The 18,608-nt window shown below is 38.7% G+C and overlaps 1 long non-coding RNA gene across 1 annotated transcript in view; it reads right to left on the bottom strand.

Moving 5' to 3' along the window:
• Window positions 1-18,608, bottom strand: part of LOC117202021 (uncharacterized) — a 48,130-nt gene that overhangs the window by 5,741 nt on the left and 23,781 nt on the right. The window contains exon 5 of the long non-coding RNA XR_004484198.2: window positions 5,596-5,681. This is a non-coding gene — a long non-coding RNA (uncharacterized LOC117202021). The remainder of the gene's footprint in view (window positions 1-5,595; window positions 5,682-18,608) is intronic.

Raw genomic sequence — 18,608 nt, forward strand, 5'->3', positions numbered from 1 at the left:
AAAATGGAAAACCTGGAAGAAATGGACAAATTCTTAGAAAGGCACAACCTGCCAAGACTGAATCAGGAAGAAATAGAAAATATGAACAGACCAATCACATGCACTGAAATTGAAACTGTGATTTAAAATCTCCCAACAAACAAAAACCCAGGACCAGATGGCTTCACAGGCAAATTCTATGAAACATTTAGAGAAGAGATAGCACCTATCCTTCTCAAACTCTTCCAAAATATAGCAGAGGGAGGAACACTCCCAATCTCATTCTACGAGGCCACCACCACCCTGATACCAAAACCAGGCAAAGATGTCACAAAGAACGAAAACTACAGGCCAATATCACTGATGAACGTAGATGCAAAAATTCTCAACAAAATACTAGCAAACAGAATCCAACAGCACATTAAAAGGATCATACACCATGATCAAGTGGGGTTCATTCCAGGAACGCAAGGATTCCTCAATATACACAAATCAATCAACGTGATACACCATATTAACAAATTGAAGGAGAAAAAACATATGATCATCTCAATTATGCGGAAAAAGCTTTTAACAAAATTCAACACCCATTTATGATAAAAACCCTCAAGAAACTAGGCATAGAGGGAACTTACCTCAACATAATAAAGGCCATATATGACAAACCCACAGCCAATATCATTCTCAATGGTGAAGAATGAAACCATTTCCACTAAGAACAGGAGCAAGACAAGGTTGTCCACTCTCACCACTATTATTCAACATAGTTCTGGAAGTTTTAGCCACAGCAATCAGAGAAGAAAAAGAAATAAAAGGAATCCAGATCAGAAAAGAAGAAGTAAAGCTGTCACTGTTTGCAGATGACATGATACAATACATAGAGAATCCTAAAGATGCTACCAAAAAACTACTAGAGCTAATCAACGAATTTGGTAGAGTAGCAGGATACGAAATTAATGCACAGAAATCTCTTGCATTCCTATACACTAATGATGAAACAACTGAAAGAGAAATCAAGGAAACACTCCCATTTACCACTGTAAAAAGAAGAATAAAGTACCTAGGAATAAACCTACCTAAGGAGACAAAAGACCTGTATGCAGAAAACTATGACAATGATGAAATAAATTAATGATGATACAAGCAGATGGAGAGATATACCATGTTCTCCGATTGGAAGAATCAACATTGTGAAAATGACTATACTACCCAAAGTAATCTACAGATTTGATGCAATCCCTATCAAACTACCAACGGCATTTTTCACAGAGCCAGAACACAATTTGTATGGAAACACAAAAGACCTCGAATAGCCAAAGCAATTTTGAGAAAGAAAAACGGAGCTGGAGGAATCAGTTTCCCTGACTTCAGACTATACTACTGAAGCTACTGTAATCAAACAGTATGGTACTGGCACAAAAACAGAAATATTGATCAATGGAACAGGATAGAAAGCTCAGAGATAAACCCACTCACATATGGTCACCTTATTTTTGATAAAGGAGGCAAGAATATACAATGGAGAAAAGACAGCCTCTTTAATAAGTGGTGCTGGGAAAACTAGACAGCTACATGTAAAAGAATGAAGTTAGAACACTCCCTAACACCATACACAAAAATAAACTCAAAATGGATTAAAGACCTAAATGTAAAGCCAGATACTATGAAATTCTTAGAGGAAAACATAGGCAGAACACTCTATGACATAAATCACAGCAAGATCCTTTTTGACCCACCTGCTAGAGAAATAGAAATAAAAACAAAAATAAACAAATGGGATCTAATGAAACTTAAAAGCTTTTGCACAGCAAAGGAAGCCATAAATAAGATGAAAAGACCACCCTCAGAATGGGAGAAAATATTTGCAAATGAAGCAACTAACAAAGGATTAACCTCCAAAATTTACAAGCAGCTCATTGCAACTCAATATCAAAAAAACAGACAATCCAATCCAAAAATGGGTGGACGACCTAAATAGACAGCTTTCTCCCAAGAAGATATACAGATTGCCAACAAAGACATGAAAGAATGCTCAACATCACTTATCATTAGAGAAATGCAAATCAAAACTACAATGAGGTATCACCTCACACTTGTCAAAATGGCCATCATCAAAAAATCTACGAACAATAAATGCTGGAGAGGGTGTGGAGAAAAGGAACACTCTTGCACTGTTGGTGGGAATGTAAATTGATACAGCCACTATGGAGAACAGTATGGAGGTTCCTTAAAAAACTACAAATAGAAGTACCATACGACCCAGCAATCCCACTACTGGGCATATACCCTGAGAAAACCATAATTCAAAAACAGTCATGCACCAAAATGTTCATTGCAGCTCTATTTACAATTACCAGGACATGGAAGCAACCTAAGTGTCCATCGACAGATGAATGGGTCAGGAAGATGTGGCACATATATACAATGAAATATTACTCAGCCATAAAAAGAAACAAAATTGAGTTATTTGTATTGAGGTGGATGGACCTGGAGTCTGTCATAGAGAGTATAGTAAGTCAGAAAGAGAAAACAAATACTGTATGCTAACACATATATATGGAATCTAAGTAAATAAAATGGTTCTGAAGAACCTAGGGGCAGGACAGGAATAAAGACACAGACGTACAGAATGGACTTAAGGACACGGGGAGGGGGAAGGGTAAGATGGGACGTAGTGAGAGAGTGGCATGGACTTATATAATATATACTACCAAATGTAAAATAGATAGCTAGTGGGAAGCAGCCGCATAGCACAGGGAGATCAGCTGGGTGCTTTGTGACCACCTAGAGGGGTGGGATAGGGAGGGTGGGAGGGAGACTCAAGAGGGAGGAGATATGGGGATATATGTATATGTATAGTTGATTCACTTTGTTATACAGCAGAAACTAACACAACATTGTAAAGCAATTATTCTCCAACAAAGTTGTTAAAAAAAAAAAAAGAATTCCAAGGATTCCAGGGAGAGGAAACTGCATGTTCAAAGACACTGAGGTATCACGATGTGCTCAGGGAATACACTTCTGTGTGACTAAAGAGCAGGACAGATGGCAAGAAGAGGTCCTGTAGAATCAGGCCCAGTGCACGTTAGCAGAAGTTTTCCTTTCTGCCATGTTAAGAAGTTTGGGTTTCGTCTTCAAGACAATTGAAGCTCTTACCGCAAGGATTTTTACAGCAAAATGACATCATTGTATTAGCATTTTAATGTTTAAAATATCATTCTGGAAATAGTATGAAATATAGATAGAAAGAATGTAATTTTGGAGACTGTTGCGATGTTTCAGACGAAAAGTATTAAGAAGTGAATTGAGGGTATTGCTATAGGGATGGTGAGACAGAAGCAGAGTCAAGCAGTGGTCAGGAGCTAGCATTGACAGAAATTGTGAACTGCTTTGGTGAAGGAGAAAGAGGAAGGGAAGAATCTAGGAGAATTGTAGGTTCTTGCCTTGGGTAACTGGGTAGATAGTGGCACATTTTCCCAAAATAGGCAATACAGAAAGAAAGGGGTGGGGTGGTCAGGAGAGATAGCACATTTAGTTTTCTAGGTATAGAGTTTATGGTGCCTATAAGATATCAAAGGAAGAAGTTGTATTTACTAGAATGTGAGATTCCTGAGGGTAGCGACTTTGTTGGTTTATTTATTTATTTATTTATTTATTATTTTATTTTAAAAAGGTTAAAATGATATGTATTTTTCTTTTTCTTTTTTAATTGGGGTATAGTTGTTTTGCAATGTTGTGTTAGTTTCTACTGTACAGAGAAGTGGAGTTCCCTGTGCTCTACAGCAGGTTCTTATTAGTTATCTATTTTATGCATATTAGTGTATATATGTCAATCCCAACCTCCCAATTCATCCCACCACCACCACCCCACCACCCTGTTCGTTTAGTTCAACGTAATCATTGTTTAGCACATTATCTGGCAGATGATAAATGGTTAGTAAATTCCAGTTGACTATGTGTTTTTGTGTGAATTGGGTCTGGATCTCAGGACAATGTTCTAGGCAATTATTAATGCTCTTTGGTTTCCTTACACAGAAAATTCTAGAACCTCTTCTGATGTCCACCAAGACCATTTTAGTTCCAGAAATAGGACAATTCTGGTCCACTCCAAAAGGAGTGAATTACAGAAATCTTACTGAGATTCCTAATGGTCCTATTACTCTTCAACAGATATAAGAAGGGTTGTTTGTTTACTGACAGAAGAAGACAAATTTGCAAAATAAATTTTTAAAGTGATCAGAGTGAGCAGAATGAATGATAAGTCATAGCATTGGAGTGAGCCTCTGATACTGTTTTAATCACATGTGTGGCTTTTAAGTTGCTATTGAAATGGTTAGGAGAGCCAAATATGATTGCTGAGGATGGCTGTGATCCACATACGCATCAAAACTCTAAAAGAGATTGTTGCATCAGAATGAGAAGCAGTGAGAAATGCAGAGCTCAAGTAGAAATCTGGAAAAGACTTTAAGAAAAAAGAAGGAAAGAGAAAAACACCCTATAGTAAATGGCTGTGCTACTTGGAGAAACTGGAACAAATCTTTTTTGTCAGAGAAGCTTGAACTACCTGCCTATCCCTTTAAGCATTTTCATGTACAAATCAAACACAGATGGCCCATTACGTTTATGACCTCCTGTCAATTACTCTCGATGGAGCATGCATTAATTATTGAAATATTTTCATAGTATATAAGTTGTTAGTGGTTACATTGCCACAGATAATTTCAGTTTTCTGATTAGAAGCCGGTATAAACAATTTTATTTATAAAAATTAATCTCTTGAATGTAGTACAAACTACAAATACAGTAGTAAATTTTTTTTTCCATTTAACAAAGCCAAACTAGAAATCCTGGCCTCTGTCCTTGGAAGTCAGCATTGTTAGCACTGCATACAATACATAAACTCTGTCAAAATCTATTACAATTATAGTAAATTTTGATTACTGGAGTTGTTTGTTATTTACGTCTAGAAGATAAAGATAATATTGGGAATAACCCTCTTCTATTCGATGTATAAATTACATCCATAAAATATCTCGTTTTGTAAACAGTAAAATTAAAAAAAAAAAAAAGACTAAACTTGGTTGAAGTTTCAAATTGTTGCATCTACTTTAGTTCAAGTAAGTCCATAAACACTTCAGATGGTGGGAAAGTCCACCAAGTGTTTAGACTCTTAACTGGGTTGCTAGTTTTTGTCTGGCTTAATAAACAAAATGCTGGGGTCAGTTAACTGTTGGAGAACAGTAACAACATTCCAGTGAAGCAGCACCTTCAGAGAATGTGGAGAAACACTTTGAAGAAACTTAGAGAAAATCCTAGGCATTTTCTGTCACTCTGGGAGGAGGCTATTCATTCAAGAAACATCAACTGAGCACCTACTATGTGCAGGGAACTTCTCTAGGCATTTGGAGTACATTCGAGGGACAAAGCAAAGATTTCTGCTCCTACCAGTGTAGATGCTAACAGAACCGATTGCCTCCTTTAATCCTCGGACAGCTGAGCTAACTTACCTAAGGTCACTCAGCAAAAACGTAGTCAAGACAGAATAAGAGCCCAGGTTGTCAGAGTCCATGTTCTTAACCCACCAGCTCTCTCAGGCCGTTACTGTTTCCAACTCACCTTTCTCTGGGTCCTTCAGACATGAATACTTATATGTTGTTAGCTAAACTTTCTTCAGTAAAAGTCTTCAGTTAGGCAGATTAACCCTAAAAGAAAAAGAAAAAAAAAGTCGTCTTTATCTATTCTCTCTGAAATTCACTTTTGAAAAGAATGTTTAGGCAAAGAATGGTACAAAGGAGATAGTCATCACAGGAATGCTGATTTCACAGCCCAGTGGGATAAGGTAGCCCTGGAGGCAGCAGGCAAAGTCAACATGCTTCTTTCATTGGCTTCTTTCTCTGGCCAAAGCCAAAGAGGGTTAAAAATTATAATTCTCGAGAGAGATGAATAGGCAGTGCTGATGGCACTCTGCTTTCACAACGGGTTTGCGCAACAAGGAAAAGAGCAATTCCCACATACCTCAGCTGCAACTAAGGCTGCAGAATTATGGTTCCCAGCTAGAATCATGCCACAGGATGGAAATTTAGCATATATACCAGGTGCAAATCATCTACCAGTGAGCAATGCTTATATATTGGACCCCTCTCAGACATTCATAAGAAACATGACCAGTGGGGAGAATTCATGTAAAATTTATTGACATATTAATAAATGCTGTTCAATTAATTTTGGGTGTTAATTTTGCAAAATTAAATGGTAATGTATATTCATATCATTAATAATGAAACTCTCAAGTTTATTTAGCACTTCATATTTTTTTAATTGAAGTTAATTTACAATGTTGTGTTAGTTTCAAGTATACAGCAAAGTGATTCAGTTATATATATATATATATATATATATATATATATTCTTTTTCACGTCCTTTTCCCTTATAGCTTATTACAAGAGATTGAGTAGAGTTCCCTGTGCAATAAAGTAGGACCTTGTTGTTTGCCTATTTTATATATAGTATTGTATATATGTTAATCCCAAACTCTTAATTTACCCCTCCCACACTAACCCTGCATTTCATATTTTTAAAACCTTTTGGTAAAAGAGAGAGAGGGTCAGAGACTTCAGATGACTTGTCTGAGGTCACATCAGGTTTAGCAGAGAACAGCCTAGAACCTAAGCTTACCGGTTTACATCAGGTTCTAGACACTCCTTCAGGCTTCTTATTTGATCCTCGCCAAAGGAGATAGAGAAGGTATTATCATGTCCATGGACAAGTGAGAGCCCGAAGCTCAGAAACTCAGAGCAAGTCAGTGTTTAATTCAGTTCAAAAGCAAGTAACCAGGCATACAAAGTCCAGCGAGGGTGTGTGGGTGAGGAGGGCATGGGTAGGAGAAGCTAAGGCACACAAAGATAGAAAATGCAATAATAGAAGTATGTGCAAGGTATGGAAGTTGTACAGAGGTGGAAGTAATTAACTTCATCTAGGATTAAATAAAGATTCAACTAGTTGCAAATATATCTGTGTTGTAATCAAAACTCTAATGATCTTGTGACTGGCGATGCAATGTCTAAAGCTGTTGATTTTTATGAGATTGAACAAGAAAATTACATGGGAATCTTGGAAAAAATAGACTTATGCTTACTGAATCAGAAACTTTGGAGATTCCCCCAAGTGATTTCCTCTCCACATTCAAGTCTGAAGAGCACTGGTCTACAACATCCCTCTCCTATTATACCTTAATCCTATCAGAAAAAATCAGGCAACTTGACATAGACTGTTCTTAGCGAACCCATGAGGACTCCAAGCCAGCTAGGCTTCTATCTCCAACTTCCTTCCCAGTCTAGTGTTCTCGATGTACATCACCCTCTGATCAAGGATTACAAAATACTCAATTAAAATTTTCTCTTAAATTTTGTTGAAATTCAACATCTAATTCACGGGCTATCAAGTGTTTCAAGCATTCCAAAATTCACCTTTAAAATATTTGGAAAGTAAATCACCATTTGCACATCTCTAAATTCCCAGTAATTCTCCCATTTCCCACATTTCTAATCCCATCTGCTGGTTTTCTTTGCCCCCTTATAAGATAATCAATCCATCAAGATGCAGAGACCTGGGTGTGTTTACAGTGGCTGGGGAAGCTATGATGAGTTCTACCCTGTGCTGAAGCTTCAGGTTTCTCTTACAAGTGTTTGTTTAAACCAGGCTGCTCGAGAGCAACTGGGGCAGTTTCTACTTGTTTGCAATTGTTCTCTTCCCGGCTTCGGGAACCCCTCCAGCCTCCATCCTGGGATAAGAGAAGAAGGAATTATCTTCCTCTGTTCCAATTCTCACTACTCAGCTAGGGGCAGTAGAGCTAGTATAACTCATTACTGTAACATTAAAAGAAATTTTAAATAAATAAAATTACTTGCAAGTCTACCATCCTGACAAGTTCATGGTCCATATATATATAAAGTTAAGTTTATGTATGGGTTTGCTTTTTAACTTTCCTTAAGAGTACATCACAAACTTTTTTCGATATTGCTATAGACTTCATAGCCTTTTACTGCAATCTTGATATGCTATGTGTATGGAATAAATCTACTACTCTTGGACATCGAGTTGGCTTCCAATTTTTCATTATGAGAAATAAATTCTAAAAGCTCATTTTAGAGATTTTTAGAGATTCAATCCCAATATTGAACAATTATCCTTAAAGAAAAGAAAAAACTGGCCCAAAGTAGCCAGGATTACTTTGTTAACTTCCATTAGCCTACCCATAAGTATATATCATTAGTCACAGGAGGGACCAGGCAGAAAAGTATAAAGAAAATTATATAAAATTTATCCTTATCTTAAAAAATCAGCTGAATGTACATGTTCTATTGAGACCCAAAAGTATCATTTTCATGTATGAATTACTATAAATAATATAGACTAAAATATATTAGTTATTAATACATATGGGGTTAGCTTCATTGCACTGAAAGTTTCTGAGTTACAAACAATTCATGGGTTACATAGTAGGCCATTTCCTGATTGATGCCTGCACTTGGGTAGAGCCGACTAGAGATTTGCTATAGCCTAACACTTTAATAAAGCTGTAATTTGATTACATTCTCACTTTCTGTTTTAGACTGTAGAGCTGAAAACACATTACTATCCCTCACATAGAATCTGTTTAACCTTTATTTAGATTACACTCAATCCAGCCATTGCACTGAGAACCAGCCCAACATCTGACTTCTGTTTTCCCTTTTCTGTTCTACTACCTGTCATTGGCCCCTCAGTAATGGTGACACTTATTTTGGTGAAGCATGAGGATGACAGTAGAAGCCTCAAGGAGTAGCCCACCTTTGAGGACAAGGGCTCCTCTGGCATTTCAGGCCATGAGAAGGGTGGAGAGGCAGAAAAGTTGAGGGAAGCAACTTTTTTTTTTTTTAGTTATTACTATCTTTATTTTATTAATGAAGCAAAGTGACTAATTTTTCTACAGCTACACATCTAGTAAATGACAGAGTTAGATTTTTTTTTGTTGTTAGTTTCTGCTTTATAACAAAGTGAATCAGTTATACATATACATTTGTTCCCATATCTCTTCCCTCTTGCATCTCCCTCCCTCCCACCCTCCCTATCCCACCCCTCCAGGTGGTCACAAAGCACCGAGCCGATATCCCTGTGCTATGCAGCAGGAAGCAACTTTTTGTTGTTGTCGTTTTGCTAAGTAGATGATCAGCAAAGGAGAAGGAAAAAATAAGTTTTAAAAGATGGTTTGGGGATAAATCATGGAGGGCTTTGAATGACAGGAGAAAGAGTCTGGATAATAAGAAAGTATTTTAAGCAGGAGTAAATCAAAACCAGATTGCGCTTTGTAAAGGTTTAGCTCGGTGAAATGGATGGAAGAGAGAAGGGCCTGCCGAGGCTAAGTAACTAGGGAGCCACAGATGGTTAAAAGCTGGTGAGAAGGGTCTGGATGAAGAGGCAGGAGTAAGAAGGGAGAGGAGGACATGTGTGTAAGAGAAGAACAGAAATCATTGGGTGAAGGGGACAAGAAAGTTGATCTTAGCAATATGTTCTCAGGACAATCTCCTTCACAGGCCCTAAGTCCTAAGCAAACACCACTTTGTTACAAGGCCATCTTCTAAAATAGTAAAAATCTATAGGCCTCAGGTATCAAACTGGCTGAAACAATTGTTTGCACCTGGGCACGAATATTGTGATTGAAATGGAAATGTGTCATTGACTTTCTGACCACATTTGAAAAGGACCAATAGGTGTGGTTTGGTTTGTTTTTTTGACTAATGCTGCCCAATCTCTGAATGGCTGACTACCTCAGTGGACATGAGCCACCCAATTTCTCAACATCTGGTAAGTGATTAGGCTGCCTGGCCCTGCCTGCCCTGGAAGAAGGAAAATTCAGTGAGAAAGTCACAATGGATGTTCTCCGTCTTCTTGGAGAAGCAAAGGCAATGTTAAAGAAAAAATGAGGGCTTCCCTGGTGGCGCAGTGGTTGAGAGTCCGCCTGCCGATGCACGGGACACGGGTTCGTGCCCCCGTCTGGGAAGACCCCACATGCCGCGGAGCGGCTAGGCCCGTGAGCCATGGCCGCTGAGCCTGCGCGTCCGGAGCCTGTGCTCCGCAACGGGAGAGGCCACAACAGTTAGAGGCCGACGTACACACCCCCACCAAAAAAAAAAAAAAGTAAAAGAAAAAATGAGAAAATGCAAGAGGGAGGAGATGTGAGGATATATGTATATGTATAGATGATTTACTTTGTTATAAAGCAGAAACTAACACACCATTGTAAAGCAATTATACTGTAATAAAGATGTTAAAAAAAAAGAAAAGAAAAGAAAAAATGAGAGTGACTGAGTGACGTGTGAGTTTAAGTAGAGTTGAGAAAAGTTGTATCAGAGATTCTGGTAGGACTCACTGAAAATTAAAATTGGTAAATAATTTGGCAGTAACTATTAAAACATAAAATATGCGTATCCAACAATTTCACTCTAAGTAGCCATGCTAGAAAAATACTCATAGCAAATGAGTATTATGCATATGAGCACATGAGAAATATTTTGGCACATAAGGAAGTATGTACAGGGATATTCGCTGCAGTGCTGTTTATAATAGCAAAAAGGTGAAAAGAATCTTCCTGTATATTGATTGTACAGGAATAATATGGCTATGTTACTAGCCATAACATGGGCAATCTAGAAACAGAAAGCATGATGTGTATCTGTTCACTAACAAGATAAGCTCTCCAAGACACTGATGAGTGAAAATATCAAGTGCATAATGATATTTAGAATATGACACATGTTTTATACCAAAGACATTTTTCCTCTAAAATAATTTTTTTTTTTTAAGTCAAGTGAGCTTTAATCCAGGGGTTAGTGGTTGAATAGCAATAGATGATAGACAGACAGACAAGCAAACCTCCACTGGCAATCTCCATTAGAGCTACCAATTTTATGTATGATTACCAAAGCCACTCTGTTCAATATAACGGTGCAGCCCTCACAGCTTAAATAACTTGGCAAAATAAGTATCCAAGGGCATGCTACTGAAATACCAACACAGGAACATCCTCATTTATGTCATATTTAAAAGGGAGCGTGAAACATTATATCCTCCTGAGATGAAATCCATCAGTGGCACTGATTTCAAATCAGCTCCAAATAATCTAGATTGGAATTTATTCACTCAAATATTTTTCTTTGTTTAGAAATAAGTGGAAGCAAATTATCTTCCAAATTAGAAACTATGTCTATCGTACCTTTCTATCAGTTCTAATTTTCGAGGACAAGGTAGAGCTGATGCAATTTTAATATAGTTTAGCTGGTAGTGATTATCGCAAGATCTTCTTTTGATCCCTTAGGACTTTTTCACTTAAAAACTTGATGGTGTTGGGGTAAAGTGTTATAAGAGGGATTCTAGCACATGACAGAAAAGAAAATATTAACCCACTACGTAGCCAAGAGCTGGATTAATCTTTTAAGCAATCCAAAAGAGAATCAGAACATGAACCCTAAAAGACAGTTCAAATATTCTGAAAAATGCTTAAATACATCTAACAGTCCACTCTGGTGGATTTTCAGTTATTTTGGTCACCTTGCTTTGACTCCTTATCTCTCAGAAGTAAGTTTTCATGTAAGTCATTTTATTTTTCATGTGTTTGAAAGTAATCACCACTGAATATTTCTTTGAACCTAAAAGTTGAACAGTCTGTCATGCTGAGCACATGAGAGTCACTATGGAGAAAGGGTGTTTAATGAATAACTTTGCAGTAAAAGGCCTTGAAAAGTTCCTCTAAACATTAGACCCGTGCTTGCTTTCTGAAATACATTAACAGCCTCCAGAAGGCTCAGAGTTGCTGGCAACCCAGTTAGGCAGACTTCAGAAGTCCCTGATACTTGAAGTGCTTCGCAAGGTTTGTGAAAACTCTCACCCCTCCCCAGCCCTGTCCCTGCTCTCCATCATCCCCCACTCCCCCACCTCCATCCCCAGCCAGTGTTTGGAGATCACGTGGATTGGAGTTCTCCTGGAGAGAAAGATTGATAAAGCAAAGCCATTGGAGTTATTTCCTATGCATGAAATTGATTAAATGCTTCACTAAATGGCTTATAAATTTGCTTCTCATATTTCTGTCACCCACTGAAAAGATTACAGAAACTCTGCATATAACCATGTTGTATACAATACCAAATTACAAAAGGTTGTAAAAACTAATGTTTTGTTTAAAGTTTTGAGCAGGACCATATGCCTTCAGTGACCTTGAGTAAGCTATTTTAATTCAAAACATTTCAAAGAATAGAGAGGGGAGAAATATTCAACTCCATAACAAACCAGACAAGTGGTGGGTAGACCTCGGTTAACTTTGCTGAACTTCTGCTCTTTCCTCCAAGAGTGGAAAGTGAAGCCCCTCCCACCAACGCCTTATAGCTCCAAAGCTGGGAAGCCCACGTTGTGTCAACAAGGATATATTTACAGAGGAGATGAGAAAAAAGGGCTTTTAGACCTCCCAAAGTTGAATCTGCTCTATTATTTTTAGTTCAGAGACACATCCTAATGAGTTCTGGGTCTTGCATAGACCTGTAGGACTATGAAGAAAAGCTGACAAATGTTAGCATGGGTGATGGGATTGTTTTATGTTTAGGTTTTTTGTTTGTTTATTTTTCATCTTTCCCCATCTTTCAAATGTCAGTTCTCTTCTTTCTTCCACGTGAGAATTCCTTCAACTCTTGTGTCACCATGGCGGGATGGGGTGGGATTTTAGCAAAGAAGAGATTTATAGGCAAGCATGTGACTTACAGATGTGACTTGGGAAACTAATCCTTTGCTTAACATGGCCTTAAAAGTACCTTCACTTTGGGTTTCCCTGGTGGCACAGTGGTTAAGAATCCGCCTGCCAATGCAGGGGACATGGGTTCAAGCCTGGTTCGTGAAGATTCCACATGCCACAGAGCAACTAAGTCCGTGCACCACAACTAGTGAGCCTGTGCTCTGGAGCCCACGAACCACAACTACTGGAGCCCGTGTGCCACAGCTACTGAAGCCCGTGTGCCTAGAGACCGTGCTCTGCAGCAAGAGAAGCCACCACAATGAGAAGCCCGCGCACGGCAACAAAGGGTAGCCCCCACTCACTGCAACTAGAGAAAGTCCGTGCACAGCAACGAAGATCCAATGCAGCCAAAAATAAATAAATAAAATAAATAAATTTATTTTTAAAAAATAAAGAAAATAAAAAGTACCTTCACTTCTACAGGAAAAATGATATTCTTTCATAACATTTATAAGACATCATGTCTCCAGCAAGAATTAACATTTGGCATTAACGGCCAGCTCTGGCAAGAGCTTCAAGAGGAGACGTTTATAACCAAGGATGTGCTTAAGATCCCTACTGGCCTGACCTTCGTGGTACACATCCCCAACCTCCTGTCACCTTCAGGAATAGCCAGAGTAGGAGCCAAGACGCTGCCACAGGCGCCACCACCTGGACCCCAGTACAGTGGAAAAAGGGCGATGCTGTCATTGGGGCCTGGAGGGACAGGGGGAGAGGGGGAAGGGCAGAGGACTTTCCAACACCAGCCTAGGTACACATCTGCTTTTGTATAACATTTCTGGGTACATGCAAGGAACTGTAATGGAATTATCCCTCATTTGTGAAAACACAATGTAATCTCAGTAGTAAAATCCAGGTTTGTTTTGTTTTTGTTTTTGTTTTTAATGAGTACCTGTTCTGGGACATATGCCAACAATTCAGGGATGATTTAACCAGACCATCAGCAGCTGGACAGCTTACTTAACTCTTTGGTGATGACTACACAAACCTGCTTGCTGGCTTCAAGCCACCACATAATTAATGTGGACACCAGACATACAGGGTTTAATAAATTATAACAAAGAGATTCCTTATTACACAACACAGAGAATAACTAGCTTCTACCCACAGGTGTTTGCCATCTTAGAAGATGTGAATGCATGTTTCCTAAAGGTTACTCCCCTAAACACTAATTCTACAAGATTATCCTTTATAAAAGGGTTTTGCTGATCACATCCATTAGGCAACAACACTCTTGGAGAATCACAGCACATAAAAATGTGTTAGAGGCCCCTGCTGCAAACAATCCCGCTAGTTCAGTGTACCTAGCGTTTCTCACTTGACCCCAGACATTTTTAATTTTTTTGTATTAACACTTAGAACCTGGAAATTGTTCTTTGAAACATACTCTGGGAAACACTGATTTAAACTTACTGCACATCTGGCAGACCAGTCCACCTCCTTCATAAGTTTAGTAAGCTCTGGACTGCCCCTTTAGTAAGCAACGCTGCCAAAATAAGAGAAATCTCTAACCTCACTGCAAGAAGGCCTCCTCCTTGCAATACACCAGCCTTGAATCGTGCACACTTTCCTGTCCTAATTGGGGTAGCTGCATGTTCTACAGATATAGATATATACACATATATAGAGATATTTCTTTTTGTAAGTAGATTTCACTAATCTACACAAGCACCTGTGAGCGTTGAATGCACAGATGGATATCAGTTGTATTTATTAGTAAATAAATGCTTCACATACCTCGATTTTTCTTACAGATTCCTTTTTATGTAAGATTACTCACAAACCCACTTACCCTTTCTATTTTATTTTATTTATAAATTTATTTATTTATTTTTGGATGCGCTGGGTCTTCGTTGCTGCACGTGCAGGCTTTCTCTAGTTGCAGCAAGCAGGGGCTACTCTTCATTGCGGCGCGCGGGCTTCTCATTGCGGTGGCTTCTCTTGTTGCGGAGCATGGGCTCTAGGCACACAGACTTCAGCAGTTGTGGCTCTCGGGCTCTAGAGAGCAGGTTCAGTAGTTGTGGCGCACGGGCTTAGTTGCTCCGCTGCATGTGGGATCTTCCCAGACCAAGGGTTGAACCCCTGTCCCCTGCATTGGCAGGCAAATTCTTAACCACTGCACCACCAGGGAAGTCCTCTATTTTAAATAATAAAACACAAGCCAAGTTTCTCCTTCCCCTTCTGTAATCAAAATCACTCAGACATCAATATCATGCAAGAAAACCTAGTGGTGTGTGCAAGTGAATGAGAGTGACGTGATTATGGAGATAAGCTTGGATCTACCCTCATTTAATTTTTTAAGTCAATCATTTGCACACTTCAGCCTCTTAACTAGTATGAGTAGAAAATTACCCATGAGGTGCCTGAGAGGACATGAATGATAGCGTTGGGTGACAACCCCCTGGCAAGAGTCTTTGCTCTACAGCCTTGGTTCTCAAACAGTAGGGAGCATCAGAACCACCTAGAGGCTGTGTTAAAAAAAACAGATCTTGAGCCGCACCTCCAGAGTTTCTGTTTCAGTGGGACTGGGCAGGGGCCTGAGAATTTGCTCCTGAACTTGCCTAATCAGAGTTGCCTGGAGCCTTTGTTATAAACACCAAGTGGCAGCCCCATCCCAGACTCCTGAGATGGCATCTCTAGGAAGGAGACTCGGGAATCTCTATTTTTTTTTTTTTTTTTTTTTTTTTTGCGGTACGCGGGCCTCTCACTGTTGTGGCCTCTCCCGTTGTGGAGCACAGGCTCCGGACGCGCAGGCTCAGCAGCCATGGCTCACGGGCCCAGCCGCTCCGCGGCATATGGGATCTTCCCGGACCGGGGCACGAACCCGCCTCCTCTGCATCAGCAGGCGGACACTCAACCACTGCGCCACCAGGGAAGCCCGGGAATCTCTATTTTTAATAAACTCCCCAAGCCATTCAAAACATCCAGGTCTGGACTACCTCCGCCAGAGGAGCAGGGCTTGCCTTTTAGACTGGGGCCTCAGGTCTTGGACCCCTGCCTGCCTCTGCGCATAGGGAGTCTCTTCCCTGCTCAAGGCCTCTTCAAAGTGCAAGGAGGCTGAAGACCCGTGAATGCCTCATCCAATAACTTGTACGGTAATTGGTATATTGATTGCTAATGTCATCATGTTTTAGTATATATAAACCCCTCACTCTATTACACAGCCCCCAACAATCCAAAAAGTCATTGTTTATTCATTGTGACTCCCAAACTGCCCCTTGTCAGTTCCCGCTGGAGGGCTTGCTGATAAAAATCAGTAGATGATTGGACGCACACATTCTTAACATGACTGACTCATGACATCTCAGAGGGCAGCCAGGGAGCCTGTCATTACAGTACAATACTTTTCTTTCTTCCTCCTTATCTAGCCCCAGATGACTTTGAGATTTTTATTAACTCATTAATGACTGAAGATGTCATTAGAACCAGTAGAAGGGTTTTTTTTTTCTTTCATTCTTTCTTTCTTTAAATGAGAATAAGTGCACAATTTGCTCCTGGTGAGAGGGGGAATGGGCTCACGGATGAAGCAACTAAGACAAATCAAGTGGAGAGACCCTTTAACTTTATTAGAACTTGAAATCTGATTGACAGGTACTAGGATTGAACGTCTGCACACAGAAATACCGCGTTGCTTCAGAAATAGGTTGGGCAAGAAAAATGGGGCAATTTGGTAAGGAAATAGCAACCCATAAAATTCAGCAGTTTCTATTGTGTTGTGGGACCAATCTTTCCAACCTAACAGCTAAATTTAAGAAAAGAAAAAATTCAGAAAAAATACTGAAACCTCTAAATGTTTCTTAACCTGCACATTCATTAAACCATATCTGTTTCTGCCTGCCTTTAATTTTCACATCTGCAGAATTGCTTTTAAAAATCAAATTAGATCTTTAGAAGGCACTTAAATTGCAACAACCTTATGTTTTTTTATATACTCTTGGGTTTCAGGCTTTTCATCTGGGTTGTGTGTGCAATTAATGGGATATCTCAAGGAAGCACTAATCATTTCAAAAACTTGAGAATCTAAAAAGCAAGCAGACTATTTTCATTATAACTGATTGGATTGAGAATAAGCTACAGAGGAAATGTTCAATAATTATGATAACTTTTTTTAGATGAGATCACAAAAAAATGTCAGTCACATAAGGTGCATTTCATTGCAGTGAAGTCTTTGAAGTTCGTTTCAGTTGATTCCTCTTTGGGGTTCAGCCTCGGGCATATCAGAAGGCTACTTACGAGAGTGGGTTTACACTGATTTTATCAGGCTGGAATAATCACTTGGCAAAGCAAACGTCTATTACTAGATGTATCTCATATGTTATTAAGTGTTTATGAAATTTTACTATTGTCAAAACACATTGTAAATTAACAGATCCTCATAAAACATGGAAACTACTCACCAGGAGAGAAAATTGTTGTCTGAGCACCTAAAAAGATTTCTGCCCAAGGAAATTGCTGTCAGTAAACTATGACCAAGATTTCAATATGCCTGAAGACAAGTTTTATTCTTAAATCACCTAATTATATCTTTCTTTCTGTATTTATTTGCCCGCTGGAGAATTGTAGTCAGTAAATGTTATGTTAAACAGAATAATTAGTTAATATTTGAATATTAATTAAATACAATAATTTTATCTAATTCAGTAATGACCATATTAATTTTTTTTTAATTTTTCACCTTTCTGTACATGATATCAAACACCCAGATAAAACCTGGGAGAAAAAGAGTCAAAAGCCCAGATGTTTTTAAAGATCCAGATGTATGGTGTCAAGTAAACAAAACATCAAGGTTTTTTTACTATTTTTTTCCATTTTCATCCAGATGTTTGGTGTCATACAGACACAGTTTTAATCTGTTCAGTCATAATCACAGTGTTCTTTAATATCGTTTGCCAATATTTGAATCCTTTCTTCACCAAATTTTTTTCTAAAAATTTTGTTTAATTCATTGATGGGGGAAAACACAAAGAAGCAAAAAATATAACGCCCAGCAGACTCATAACACAAGACCACCAGCTAGAATGGTGCTCAAGTCTTTCTGTTACAAAACACTTCCTATCTGCGTTTTTAAATGATGAAAGATAATTTGACTTAAATGGCTGGAATGGCAACTTAATTGACATGCATGTGCTAATTTCAATTCTAGTACATAGTATAGGAGAATCACAGGCTCTCGAGTGTAAATGATGGCCACCTTTTCAATGGGTTCCTTTCCCAACTTACTAAATTCCAAACGAGATGACTTGACATTTTAGGAACAATTTCTGCTCTGGTGACTTTGGGTATGTAGAAGATCTGACCTAGGAATTGAAAGACTTGACATTGAGCCCCAGCACTTCCATTTTAACTGTGTGACCTTGAGCTCATCGCTTAAGCTCTGAGCCTCAATTTTCTCTTCTTCAAAATGGGAATAATAATCCTTTCCCCAGTCAACCTGGGGATCTAATGAAAGAAATTTGGAACCGCAAAAGGCTTTGCAGATACAAATCTTCATTAATTATAAAATATTTTACAATTATTTAATGTATGATTAATGTTTAAGTATTAATAGATAAAAGTATTGTTACTGTTCATATGGAATCCAGGGGCACAATAGAGATAACCACACTCAGAAAGATCTGGTCAACTATTTACTGCTTACAAATTGTATACAGGAATGGCTATAATTCCTGCGTGTGCAAAACAACACCAGATTATACTCCTTTGCGCACCTACGCCCTTCCTGCACTTCATCTAGCTGAATGGAGAAATAATTTTAGGGATACTCTCTTTGGTAACTAAATAGACTAATCGTAAGTCCCATTGATTGTGTCT

The sequence above is a fragment of the Orcinus orca genome, chromosome 2 (assembly GCF_937001465.1).
Source record: "Orcinus orca chromosome 2, mOrcOrc1.1, whole genome shotgun sequence".
NCBI lineage: Eukaryota > Metazoa > Chordata > Mammalia > Artiodactyla > Delphinidae > Orcinus > Orcinus orca.